This window comes from Chrysochloris asiatica, unplaced genomic scaffold (assembly GCF_000296735.1).
Source record: "Chrysochloris asiatica unplaced genomic scaffold, ChrAsi1.0 scaffold00007, whole genome shotgun sequence".
In the NCBI taxonomy this organism is placed as follows: domain Eukaryota; kingdom Metazoa; phylum Chordata; class Mammalia; order Afrosoricida; family Chrysochloridae; genus Chrysochloris; species Chrysochloris asiatica.
The window spans coordinates 25,548,640-25,562,454 of NW_006408525.1; the positions used below are offsets into that span (position 1 = coordinate 25,548,640).

General features: G+C 51.6%; 1 protein-coding gene across 1 annotated transcript in view; it reads left to right on the forward strand.

The window, feature by feature from the left end:
• Window positions 1–5,231: 5,231 nt before the first annotated feature.
• Window positions 5,232–13,815, forward strand: part of RARA (retinoic acid receptor, alpha) — a 49,190-nt gene continuing 40,606 nt past the window's right edge. The window contains exon 1 of the mRNA XM_006832586.1: window positions 5,232–5,346. The gene's annotated coding sequence lies outside the window, so the exon portion shown is untranslated. The remainder of the gene's footprint in view (window positions 5,347–13,815) is intronic.

A 13,815-nucleotide genomic window follows, 5' to 3' on the forward strand; every position in this document is an offset into this window, starting at 1 on the left:
AGCCTCCATGGCTTCCAGCCAAGATCACATTTGTAGATTCAAAGGGGCCAAATTTCTTTCCCCTCCACCTCCTCTCCTCTGGTATTTGGATGTAGGGTTTTCTGTGTACTGGTTTATTAGTTTCCTTCAGTCTCCCCCCCACACACACACACTGTCAATTTCTAGGTCATTGCTGCTCTTAAGACCTCAGCAATTGGAACAGGGTTGGTTCTGCCAATGATGCGTGAAGCAGACTTAAGAGTCCCTGCTTGGCTTCCGCTGCCCTTGTGGGAGCAAAAACTGATATATGTCAGAGAAGTCTTAAGTGTAATTCAGACAGCCGGGAAGCAGCTTGAGAGGAGGAAGAAACTCCTTTCCTTGCTGGCTTTTCTCCCTGAAGCTAAGCTACAGGATGGAGGTGGTGGTGGGGTTAGTGCGATGGGATGGGATGGGCTTGAGGTTACTGGTTTCTGCCAGGAACGCAGACTGCTTTACATGGAATAGTGACAAAGATGCTGACCTACATTCTTCCTCTTGAAGGTAGTGGGCTGTGTCTCTCTATCCTTGCTTTTTTGTTGTTTCCCAAAGAAGAAAATTAAGCTTCCTTGGAGTGTTGGTGGGTATTCATATTGCCATGGAAAGAACATAGACACAATAAAGCTGATGTGGGATTCAGCCCCAGAGCTGGCTCAGTGAAGATTTGCCTGTGGCTACATCACTGGCAAGAGTGTGTGAGGTCCATACTCCCCAGAGATCAAAAAAGTTGGCAGAGCCTAGTTCTCTCCTCCATCCCCCCATTGCTCTGTACCTTTGTTAAGTGCCCTTTTAAGCTACACCAGCGAGAACTGGGAAGTAGGAATAAGAACTTGACCTAGGAATTTTTTAAAGACCTTTTAGGAGGTGTTTGTACTACAACTGAGGGAAACTAAAAGATCACCAAGACTTTTATGGCCCAGCATTTAGTGCCTGGTAAGGAGCTCTGGCAGCGTAGTGGTAACGAATTGGGCTGCGAACCTTAAGGTCAGCGGTTCGAAACTACCAGCTGCTCCGCGGTAGAAAGATGAGGCTTTCTACTCCCGTAAAGATTTACACCCTCGGAAACCCTGTACAAGGGTCGCTATGGGTCGGAACCGACTCGACGGCACTTAACAATAACAACAACCTGGTTGTTAGCTGCCATCAAGTCAGTTCTAACTCAGCAACCAACCCTGTAAAGGGTTTCTTTGGAGCAGCTGGTAGGTTTGAACTGCCAACCTTTTGGTCCACATTTATCCTACAGTGCCATACCAGGTAGGTATTCAATAAATGTTGGGTAAACCAGCTGCCATGTTGCCTTTCCCTCCATTTTGAGGACCTTGAGCTTATCATCAGGAGGTACCGGTCCCTGAGAAGGACATGCTTAGAAAAGGAAGACCCTCAGTGAGATGGTAAGGGACTAGGCAATGTTCTGTTGTGCATAGGGTCTTTTGTTTTTTAATGTTTTATTGTGAATTATGTTTAAATTGACATAGGAGAACATTAGTTTTACATTCATCCTATCTTATACCGTTTCATTGCCATGGTTACAATCCCCTCCATGCATCATCAACTAACCAAAGGGTTATCAACATATAGCCCCTTCTCCCTCTCTGGGTTTAGAGTCCCCAGCCGCTCCATCTCTCCACATCATAGTCCCTGCCTCCATCTCTGGTGTCACTGTTTCTCTAGGGAGGGTCCTGCACTCCCCTTTTCTCTCTTGATGGTCCCAGGGACCTCCACTCCTGGACTGCAAAGTCAACCACTCCCCTCCTTTTGTTACAAAATGTCTACCTTTACATTTACAACCCTCATAGTCAGTCCTGATAACAATTATTCACTATTGTACCACACAGTCCTATCCCCATCTCCTTTCATCAGCCCCACCCAGACAGATTGGATACTACTCAGTGGAGATTCTACCTTCTTCCATGCCCTCTGGATCTAGGCTCCCTCTTGAAAGCTTGTAAGCCAGTCACTTGCCTTTGTAGCCCCCCTCTCCCATTTTGGGTAGCCAGTATCCAAGTTGCCCATCCGTGTCTACCCTGTATCGAGGGGGTGGGGATGGTCCTCACTGTAAAGATTTTGTCTCTCTTTTGAGCTACTGCATCCATAGGTGTAGGTCAAGTTCATCAAATTGTATCAGATGACTCTTCTAGTTGAGCTCTGATCAGCCATTGAAGTCAGGTCAAGTGGGTATTTGTACATAGAGTCTTAGTGGGAGCTGACTTGATAGCACCTGGTAACTAATCTGAAGAAAAACAAGGCTGGCATACTTATATTGAGGTGTTAAGCAGGCCCCTACACCCTCTTACAAAATGTGCTGGCACAGTTGTGGGGTGTTTATTGGCCTCAGATGCATTTCAATCTCCCTCTGATGTAGTGGTATTTTGCTTGAGGCCAAGTCCATGCTGCTCCAGGGAAATGTTTGCTCTGGAGGGAAATCTTACCAATAGACAGCAAAGAAGGTACCTGTCTGGATGTTACATAATATCCCTAGACATTGGTCAGAACTGTGCCTTTAGTTGGTCAGGGGCTAGTGGAAACCTACTTTTTAACTTTTGGAACAAGTTGTGATCTCAAGCTCTTTCTGAAATAAGGTACCCTGGAACACATTCTCTTAAGTTACTAACAGCCTAGGTCCTTCTCAGGAGGTGCATTCTGGAGGGGGAGAAGGCATGCCCTCTGGCCTCCCCTTGATTTTCAACCCCAGCCCCAAGGCACTGGCAGGAGAAGCTAATTGGGTGCAAGGGGCCTGGGTAAAGGCTGTCTGAAGCCTGGCAAGAGGAGAGAGCAAGCTCCTTTTTAAAAAGCTCTAATTGAGTTCTGAATCAGCCTCCCTCCCTTTGATCTCTCCTCTGTTTCCCACACTGCCTGAAAGAGCTAGATCAGCACTTTATAACGAGGGTGCGCCTGCTCCCGCCCTCCCTCTCCTGATGCTCACTACTGCCGCCATCCTCTGCTTGTCTCCTTCAGTTAAGATAATGAAGATGCTGAGAGATAAAATGTGTATTTAATAAGGGTGGGGGTAGGGAAGCAGAAAGGGGCAGCCAGGGCCTTCTCTAGTTTGGGGCCTGGCCAAGACTCAAGCTGAAAGCAAAGCTAGAGTAAGACTTGGCCCCAGGGTGTGGGGGTTTCTGGGCCTGAATCCAGCTGACTTCACTGCCTGCTGTTTGCCCTAAATTCCCCCACCTCCACCCTCTCACCCCCACACTCCTTTCTTTCCTCTCTTGCTCCCAATGGGAAAAGGGACTCTTGCTCCAACTTTCTTTTCAGCTGGTAACTTGGCCTTTCGTGCAGTGCCCCCCACTCTAGTCAGCTGCAAGGTCAGACTAGGGCAACCCCCTCCAGCCTGGGCCTGTAGATACTGTGGGTTCACAGTGGGGGGTGAAAACACTGGAGTTAATGAAGACCAGCTGCTAGACTGGGTTCTGCCTACAGCTAGCTGGAGGCCAGCCTTTGGTGGTGGTTAGAGGTATGGGGTGTGTGACCTCCATCCCTGGGCACAAGGATATCCTGTGGCACTGGATGCTTGTGTTTCTCTGGAGCTTGGTTTTATCCTCAGTTTGTCAGACAGTCTGTTTCCCTCTTACCTACTTCTCCCCTCTCCAAATAACACTCACCTCTTATTGAGCTTTATAACAGTAGTGGTGACCAGCTGAGATCTGAGGATCTCCAAGCCCTTTTGTAAACACTCATTAACTTTGCCTGGGAAGAGCCAAGAGCCCTGTTTAACAGCTGGGAGAGAACTGAGGCACATTAGGGTGAACAGCTTGACCTGAGCTCACCCAGGGACTCCACCCTGGGGCCCTCCATCCTTACTGTCTCACTGTCTCCATCTTTTCCTCAGTTCTTCCTCTTGCCCTCTTCCCTTCTAGGAAGCGCCAGGCCTGCTCCCTTCCCTTGAACCTATCCCTGAGTTCTTGGCCCTTCACTGAATGACATTTCCCCTGCTCTGCAGCTGGAGAAATAAGCAACTCTCCTTGCAAAATGTTCTCAATCTAGCCCTCTGCAGACTTCCCATCCATCTTTTCCTGGTCTACCTGGCCCACCAAACCTGAGTGTTTCCTTTTGAGCTACTAAGAAGATTGGCTATCTTAAACTGGGTCAGTAACCTTGAGGTGAATCTTACTGTGTTAAAGCAACTCCCTTGCCTGAAGGAGTACTTCCCTTTCTTTGACTTGTTCATTCTGGTAAAGATTCAGGACCCCTTTGAGGGCTTGAGTATAACTAGTTGACCTCTAGGTTCGTCCATTGGTTTTCCATTGCCAATTGCTATTTCTGGTAATGAGTGGAACCCTAAGTCCTTTTATTTTTCCTCCCATCTCTCCCAGCCCCACCTGATCATACCCTCATCTGTTGCACAGACACACACCCTTATTTCCTGCCCCCCCAACACACTTATCTAAGGATGTAAAGCTTTACCAGTTTCTAACTGCTATTCAAGTCATCCTGCTTCCTTTAACTGCTGGAAATCAGGTAGGTTTTCCCACTGGAGTGGCTTCCTAGGCTCTTAGGAATAGTGGGAAGGATGGGGAGTCTGTTGGGATCTGAAGGGCAGAGGAGAAATGAGAACTTTCCAAAGAAGCATAACATTTCTCCAAATTCTCAATACCTAACCGACTCTGATAAGCACTGGACCATAAGGTCAGTTTGAACCACAAAGTCTGCGCTTCAAACTCACCAGCCATTTCTTGGAAACGCTATACAGGGTCTCTGAGTTGGAACCTACTGGATGGCACTTAACAACAAAAAAGCAGCTTAGAAGAGTAGTAAGGGGAGAGCTCTTAACCCCATCTCCAGCACGAAAGTCCAAATCTCTGCTCTTTCTCCTGCCCTGTAACAGCTATCTGAGCTTCTTGTTATTGCTAATTATCATCGAGTCGGTTCCCACCCATAGAGACCCTGTACAAGGTTTCCGAGGTGCGGCTGGTGAGCTTGGACCCCCAACCTTGTGGTTCAAACCGACTTTGCAGTCTAGCGCATTAACCCACAGCACCACACCACGCTAAATCATCTTAAATCCACGTGTTGTGGATTTGAGACTAGGGGACTGCTTCTATCCGTAGCACATGACTCAGACCCCCATCTTTCACCCAATGGGTTGCATTCCACCCCCGCTTCCCGCCCCCGTCAATCTTCAGCTCTCTGCACCCTCCGACCAAGTCAGGGCTGGTAGAAGAGGGCGTGGAGAGACAGGAGTGTGATGGTGGACTTTAGGACCCAACGGAAACCCTTGCCTCTTGCAGCAGCCTAACCCAGAAGCAGGGGGGAATCCTGAATCGAGCTGAGAGGGCTTTCCCGGTTCTCCTGGGAACCCCACCGCCCCTCTGCCGGCACACACCTGAGCAGGTAAGACCACGCACACCCCTTCTCATTCTCCCTTGGCGCTCTCCGCCCCGGCCTCTCTGCCTCTCCGCTTCTAATCTAGGTGTCTCATCGTCAGTTCAGGCTTTCCCCATCCCTCCTCCCCCATCGCTCAGTTCCGTCCTGGGAGCCTGGGAACAGTGGGGTGTCTGGGGGCTCAGAACCCTCCAGCATTTACCCTGACGCTAATCCATGTTCTCTAGCTAAGACTAGAAAGTAGGGGGAAGGTCTACCAGGCCCCACGCCCTGTATCTCCTTTGCAGTATTGCCTAATACCCCTTCCCCCACCTCACCTAGGTGGGTGAACTGACCAACACTGGGGTAGTATAGAGTGCCTTGAGAAGGAGAGGGACCTGAGGCCCCCTAGGTGGGTTATCTCTTGATTCTCTGCTTCCCACCCCAAAGGGCTCAGGACTTTGTTCCCCCCCGCCCCCCAACCCCCCCTACTTCCCACTTACCTTGTAGGAGAACTAATGTCCCCTTCCAGATTCACCTCACACTTGTATGGCCGGAGTGGGGGGTGGAGGTCATGGACATTTAGTGACCTTTTCCTCTAGGGAAAGTAATTTCAGCCATGAGCCCCTATCCCTGCCAACAACTGAACATCTATGGCAACTCTACCCCATTCCTCGGGTTGTGTGTGTTTGTGTATGTGGAGAAAGACCATGCCATTGTAAGACCTAGGAGCTTTACATAGAGGTGGCTGCATTCACTGAAAGGGAGAGATCCCAGAGTGTGGCCCAGGCCAGAACAGGCTCAGCCCAGATGGCTGGGAAAGGGGGTGTGGACCAGATGGGGGAGGCTGTCCAGCCATGCCAGCTCCCTGGGTTCCTTGGCTTGCAGAGCCTTGGGCTCCTGGTGTTACCCCAGAGCTGGGAGGCCCTGTGGCTTCAGCTCTCCTGCAGCCTCTCGGGGAGGGGTCTGAATGACACCTTCTGTTTACAGAGATGTGACGCTTCTTCCTGTGGAGATCTAGGGCATCTCATTCTGATTTGGTGGGGTTTGTAGGAGGAATGTATGACTTGTCTGAGTAACTGTGTAGATGTGTCTATTGTCTGTGGGGAGAGTAGACTGGGAGGGGACAGATAGAAGAGATTGGTCACACTTTGGGGGAACCCCTCTAGTTCTCAGTGTAGGAGTGGGTGGCATAACCCATCTGGTATTGTGTTTAGGTATGGGATGTGCTCTGCATTCCTCCATGGCTTCCCAGAATCCCTAGGGTTGAGTTTGAAGAAAAGGATGAATTAAGGATTGGCTTCAGACTTTATTCTGCTCTGGACACCCAGAGAATCTCAGTGAGAGCAATGGGTTAGGATTTAGAGACCTGAATTTGAAAACTCCATTGTTAAGCTAAGTCACTAACAATGTGCATATATACAGGTCTCCCTCTCTAAACCTCAGCTTCAGCTGTAAAAAGAACTTTCAGTAACAAACGCTGCCTCCCTGATAGGGCTACTTCCATTAAGACCCCATACTCATCCACCCCAGAGTGGGTGGCAACCCTATAGGACAAAGCAGAACTGCCCCATAAGATTTCCAAGGCTGTAAATCTGTATGGAAGGCATGGCACTGTAGGATAAGCATTGGACTGCTAACCTAAAGGTCGGTGATTCAAACCCATCAGCTGTTCCTTGGAAACCCTATATAGGGTCTCTACCGACTCTAGGACACTTAACAACAACAACGTATCTGTATGGAAGCAGTCTTTTTCCATTGGAGTGGCAAGTGGGTTCAAACTGCTGACTTTTGGGTTTGCTGCTAAGCACTTTAACCAGCATGCCACCAGGGTTCCTATAGACCCCACATGATCATATAAACCATTAAATCAAGCTCCCTGCAGATGTTGATTATTGTTGGGGAGGGGCCTCTAAGATGGACTCCCCTTCCTAAATCTAGGTCAACTCTCCTTCCTTCCGTTTTCTTCTCCATCCTTGCCCATTGCTAGCATAGGGAATCCAGCAGGACTGTCCACCCACCGGGGCTGCAGAATTCCCTGAGTGCAGAGTGCATGTTGTGGCTGTCACCAGAGAGCCTGTGGTCAGGAAGAATGGATGTCCCTCGCAGCTTTGTTTTCCTCTGGGGCTCCATACCTTCCCTCCTGAGCTCAGTCTTCACCTTCCTTCTGCCATCCTTGCTCAGCGTCCTTGTCCCTGTTTCTCCTCTGCCTAGTGGCCTCCTTGTCTGGCTCACTGGGCAGGAGCCCTAATCGGATCTGACAGCTGAGATATGTGTGGCAGTGGAGAGCAGGCGGGAGAGAAGCCAGTGGGAGGATGGTATGAGGGCTGCCCCTGGCACTGCCTGGGCCTCCGGAGTGCCACCTTGAGCCTGCTGACTCCTTGGCTTTGCTGGGCCCTTAGGAAGGGATGCCAGAGAATGCTCAGAAATGGATGGGCTGGGGTCTGGAGATAAGGGAGTCTGGATGGCAGCGTCTCCCAATTCAGACTGGGAGGTGAGAGCCAGACTGCCCCTACCCCAATCCCTAGGGCCCCATGTTCTTCTTCTTTTCCCCTCTTGTTCCAAGTGTGTTCATCCTCCCAACCCAGTCCCTTCAGCCAGCACCTCCTTATGGGTCACGTCTGGGAGCTGCTGGGGGTGCCATGTGTCTGCCTTTCTCGCTAGGCTGTTTCCTCTCCTCTGAGGTATTTCTCTCACTCACTCTCTGGGCTGGGCGCCAGGACTCCTGGGTTTCCCGCCTGCCTCATGGTGTGGGGCTCCCCTGCAGGCCTCCAGAGAGTCGCTAAGCTGGTTTCCTTCCTCCTTTGTGGGGAGGGACTTCTCCCAGGGCTGGGAGGTGTCAAGGATCCCAGGTGGGATAGGTGTGGGGACACCATAGCCCCTGGCATTGCAGTCCCGGCGGCTCTTCCTTCCCAGCCTCTGACTCAGCTTGAGGGCAGCAGATGCTGGCAGCAGGACTGGCAGCCCTGCCCAGCCTGGCAGGCATGGCCCAGTCTCGCCTCCAGGCTTCCATCTTTACATGTGGGTAGCCAATATTTTCTATCCTTTTTAGCTTTTTTCCCATGGTATCTGGGGGTGGCTATCGAAACCCCTGTGTCTACCCACTAATTTTGGGGAGCAGGGGAATAGCATAATTGAGACTTGGGCATTATTTTGTCTTTTCTCCAGCTGGGCCAGGATAAAGGAAGCTAGTACAAATTTCTCTATGCCAGTTCCCTCTGCCCTCAAAAGACTAACCGGTGGAGCCAGGCCTGCCCTCTTGGTGCCCACAATGTGGTTGGCACTGATTTGTCAGAAATTGGGAAGGTTTCCCTCTAGACCGAATGCCTCTTCCCCTCCCCCTGCTGGGTAGGGGCAGCTGGATGATTCCAGGCCTCCCCCTAGGGTAGGGGTGTGTGATGCCCCCGAGGTGGCCAAGTTGGCACTAGCCCCAGGCTGGAGTGCTGGACATGGTTCTGAACTGGGAGTTTGTAGGGGAGGGCAGGACGTGGGCTTCCCTGCCCCCCTCATTTCCTGCTCTTTGGGCAGCTGTGGGCGAGAAAGGCTTCAGGGACTATTTTTAGTTGCTCTGTCCCCTGGCAGGAGGGACGTGCAGAAAAGCACGGGGCAGGCAGAGGGGCTAGCCAAGGTGAGGGGAAGCAGGCAGGCATGGAGTGAGGAAGGGCCAGAGGGGCAGCAGATGGAGGGAGGAGACTTGCTGGTAGGGGCAGAGCCTGAGAGAGGCGTGACTCAGGTGGATGGACTTGCACCCCCTCTTGGCTCAGTCCAACTGGACTCTGGACTCGGAACTGGAAGAGGCTTTAGAAGTAGGCCCCCAAGACAACCCTCTCATTACAGAAGAGGATATAGGCATGGAGAGATGTGATTTACCCTTAGTATATTCAATCAATCACTGTCTGTATTGGGACCTGAACTTAGTTCCCCTGCACTCTGTCTTTTCGTCATCTGTCATCTTTCACCACACCTGGTGGTGACCCCCCCCCCTCTGTGCAGCAAGGAAAACCTCCATCCCTGCTTGTTTGTGCAGGATCTCCCATAAACCCCAGCTTGGTTTGCTGTAAGGCTCCACTATGTGGAGAGTCTGTGTCCAGGCTGGAAGGAGGTCAGAGCTGGGATTTGTTTGGGTGCCCTGTGGCCACTAGTGTGAATGGAGGTACTGGGCAGTTTCCAACAGGCTTGGCTCCCTGGTTGGCGAGCTGTGGGGCTTGGAGGCACCTTACGGAAGACACATCTAATCTGCCTCCCTCATTTTAGAGACCCAGAGAGCGTCTGGGGTTTGCCCACAGTCTCAGGACAGAGTTAGGGACAGATCACTGACAAAGATTCAAATCTCCAGACTCCTCAGCTCCCTTGGTGAGCCCTCTTCCTACCTTGCCCACCCTGGACCTACAGGTTGCAGAGATTTTTGCCAATCCCAGCAAAAGAAGGAGCAGGGCTGGAGTGGGGAGCTTACCACAGATTTCTAATCACAAGTCAGAAGTGAGTCCTACTCTGACACTGCTTGCCTTTGGCTAGTTGAAGAGAGTTGGGGATACTTGGAAGGAAGTTCAGTGGAAAATTGAGGTCCCCTCAGGATCTAGGCTGTTTTGTCTCCTTCCTCAGCCTCACTCCCACACTCCAAGAGGCACAGCTGCAGGGGGCGCCATTCTCTCAGCAGTGATGTGAATGGTGCCCCCCTGGAGTTGCTCAGGACCCTGCTTATGTAGCCGAATGTGGTGCATCTGTCCCTCACAGTTCTTCCAATCAGCTCAGCAGCAGAACCAGCTGGAAGGAGGTGTTCCAGACAGGCATTAGTCCAACATCCCCCACCCCACCCTGCCTCCTGTCACTCAACATCTCCTGTTCCTCTGCTGCTTGGCCCCTCCCCACCAAGCAGGTCCCAGGGGGCCACAAACTATAGCCAGGTGCCCTTCCCCCCTTCACTCAGTTTCTCCGTCTCTGGAGGGCTGATTTATCATGACCCCCCCTTCTCCATCAGGTCTACTGCAGCGTGTGTGAGAAATCAATAGTGCAAATGGATTGACGACGCTGTTCAGTCTGTCATCTCCCTCTTGAGCTCTGCCAACTCGCCTGGGACTTGGGAAGTTACCGAGTCCCCTTTGCACTCAACATATACACACTTAGTGGTTGTGGCCACAACATAGAACTGAGGAAGTCTGCTGTTTGTCTCCCTCTCTCCCTCTCTCTCTTCTTTACTGGACTGGCTTTAGCATGGCACTCTTAAACATTTATTTTCTAGCTTGGGGTAGAGTGGGGAAGGGGGCGCTTAAAGGGCAGCAGGCTGCCAGCCAGAGGTGAGGAAGGAGGCAGGTGGGTGAGGGAGACTGCCCCAGGAGGAGGACTAACTGGGGAAGGGATTGGGTGACAGCCCACCCCATCAGCCTTTGGTAATTAAATCCCAGCACCCCACCCTCCTGATTCTCATTCTGCTGACAACTTCAGCAGCTGCTGGCAGAGGCTGGGCTGGCAGAGTGTGTATGAGTGCATGTGTGTGGGGGGTGAGAGGGGCTGTGGGGGCAGGGGGTGCTGCCAGGACATGTTAAAGGAGACTCACAGCCTGGGTACAACTTGGGTGGCAGGAGGAGGTGGAGCCGGTGGGAGAAGTGGGTGGTGAGTGACGGGCAGGGGGCAGACTGCAAGTGGGCAGGGTAGGCTAAGGGTCTCACAAAACTTGTCTGCACTGGAGTGGAGTCTGCCATGGTGGGGGTAGACAGTGGTGAGGGGCAGGGGGCCAGCATAGTTATGATTTACACCAAGATGCTAAGGCCTGATCTTTGCCAGGGGGTGCAGGTAACTTTGAAGGGCACAGCCTGGCCCTATCCCCAATCTCTGGGCATCACAGTCCCTGTGACTAAGTCGCTTCTGTCCTGGCACTGGCAGTGTGCCAGGCTCAGCACTTCTCTTCTCGGTAGGTGAGTCACTGCCCTGGCATCTCCCCCGGATGCAGCTGAGTCACCCAGCCATGCCTGCTGGGGAGGTGGGCACTGCGTTTGGGGAGGGGCTCCGTGGGTAACCTCCAGTGGCTTTTCTGGTCTCCCTCCTGTCCTGGCCCCACCCATGGACCTGCAGAGCCTTGCCAGGATGCTGTTTCTCCCAGGGAGGTGAAGGAAGAGGCAACAGGGTACAAAGTGAGTGGGAATGTGTTCAATTTGGAATAAATTGCAGTGAGAGAAAGCTGTAGGTTTGAATGCCACCTCTGCTATTGGCAAGCTGTGTGACCTTGGCAAGACATTTGTCTTTCTGACCCTTAGGTTCCTCATCTCTAAATTGGAAACCGAGTGCTGGTGTGGTGGTGTAGGAAAACCATTGGACTGCTAACTATAGGGTTAGTGGTTCATATCCACCAGCATCTCCTTAGAAACCCTACACAGGGTTGCTCTGAGTCACAACCCACTTCAAGGCAGTTAACAAAGACAAACAATGGAAACAGGAACCCTGCTGGATTCCCCTCAGGACTGTGAGAATCTAGTTGGGGTGGGGTCATGAAGGGACTTGTGGGAGGAGCTCCTTTTAGGATGAGTTGTGAGAGGTTGGGAGGGGAAGTCTTATGGGGTTCCTTCTAGCAGACCTCCCTTACTCCACCTGCATCCTGGGAGTCTTGGAAGGAAGATTTTTCCTCTTTTAAGATCAGGAATCAGGCTCCCAAGTAGCAGCATTAGTCCTCCTTGGCATCTAAAGCTATTTTGTATCTTGTTTGACTATTGGGGGCTTTCACTGTGCCCCCTGCCTAGCAGGGTTTTGTAGTTTGCAGGGATCCTTGTCTTGGGAAGCCCTTCTCCTCTGTGTGCAGGAGTGGAGGGGTATCTATCCTCAAGAGTGAGGAGCCCCCGGGGGGCTTGAGACTTTCTGCCTGTCCTGATGCGCCCAGGTCCTCTTCTCTCCTGGGTGGGTCCCTGGAGGGAAGCGACCTGTATGGAAACTCCAGCCCATCTCCTCCTCCTTGCCTCCCTACCTGGGGACATCTTCTGCCTCCTGGAGTCAAACTGGAGTTGAACTGGACTTAGACTGGGAGGATTGGTACCTGGGTTGTTTGCTTGTGCACATTGGTGCCAGTCTTGTGTGCACAAATGTCTGATTCTCCTGTGGGGAATGAGTTTATATGTGCATGGATTTCATCCCTCAGTCTTCCCAGGGGTGCACCCCACTCTTGTATGCACACAAATGCATTTTTGTAAGTGTTTGTTCACTGTATTTGTAACTGTGCATTCATGCATGCTGTGACCTGGGTGTACATGAGGTTGCCTGAATCTAAGTGTGCAGAATTGTACCTGAACCCATGTGCTTGCAGGTGTATATGAAGGCCTGAGAGTGTGCATGCCTAGCAGCTCCACGTGGGTCGCACACTTGTGTATGCACACTTGCTTGAATCTTTATATCCAGGACCCTTCCTGTCTAGTTGCAACTGAAAATTAAGACTGGTAGGATCTAGACTGGAGAGGTCTAGCTTATGAAATTTAGCTTGGGGGTATTGCTGCCACTGAACCCTTCCTAGGCACAGCCCTCACTCAGAGGGTGCCCCCTGCTGCTGACTGACCTTAGGCCGAGAGATCATTATTGTTGTTAGGTGCCATCGAGTCCATAAGATACTGAGATTCATAGTGACCTTATGCACAGCAGAACGAAACACTGCCCGATCCTGGACCAACCACGCTTGAGTCCATCTATGCTGCCAGTTGGCCAAGCCGTCTCATTGGGGGTCTTCCTCTTTTTATCTGACCCTCCACCTTATCAAACATGATATCCTTCTCCAGTGACTGGTCCCTTCTAACAATATGTCCAAAGTATGAGAGACAAAGTTTGGCCATATTGGCCTCCAAGGAGCACTCTGGCTGCACTTCTTCCAAAACGGATCTAATGGTTCTTTTGGCAGCCCATGGCACTTTCAATATTTTCCTCCAACACCATAACTCAAAAGCATCAGTTCTTCTATGGTCTTCCTTATTCACGGTCCAGCTTTTGCATGCATATGAGGGTATTGAAAATACCATGGCTTGGATCAGGCGCACCTTAGTCCTCAAGCTGACATCTTTGCTCTTCAACACTTTAAAAAGGTCTTGTGCAGCAGAGATCATTAGGGAGTGAGATTTGGGGGGGAAGGGGTTAAGCATCAGCGTCCACATCTGGGAGCCATTGGCGCATTCCTGCCCGCTGAGCACACGTTTGCGGATGGATCTGGACCGGACAGAGCGGGAGGGGCCAGGCGGGCTGTTCGCACCGGCGGGTGGACAGACGGAAATCCAGACAGGAGCAGGAGACAGCCCCGGCCCAGCGGGCGGGCGGGAAGGGGCCTGCCAAGAGCTGTCCCTGTACTGCCGGGTACCCTTCCCCTGCTCTGAACCACAGGACAGTGCCTTCGTCTCTCTGACTGACTTGCTCTACCTTAACAAGTTGGTGGTGGTGGTGCTTAAGGGCAATGGAGTGGGTTCCGGCTTATAAGGAGCTTGTATAGGCTTTCAGCGGCTTAAAAAAAAAAAAAAATTCGCAGGAGCAGAAAGCCTC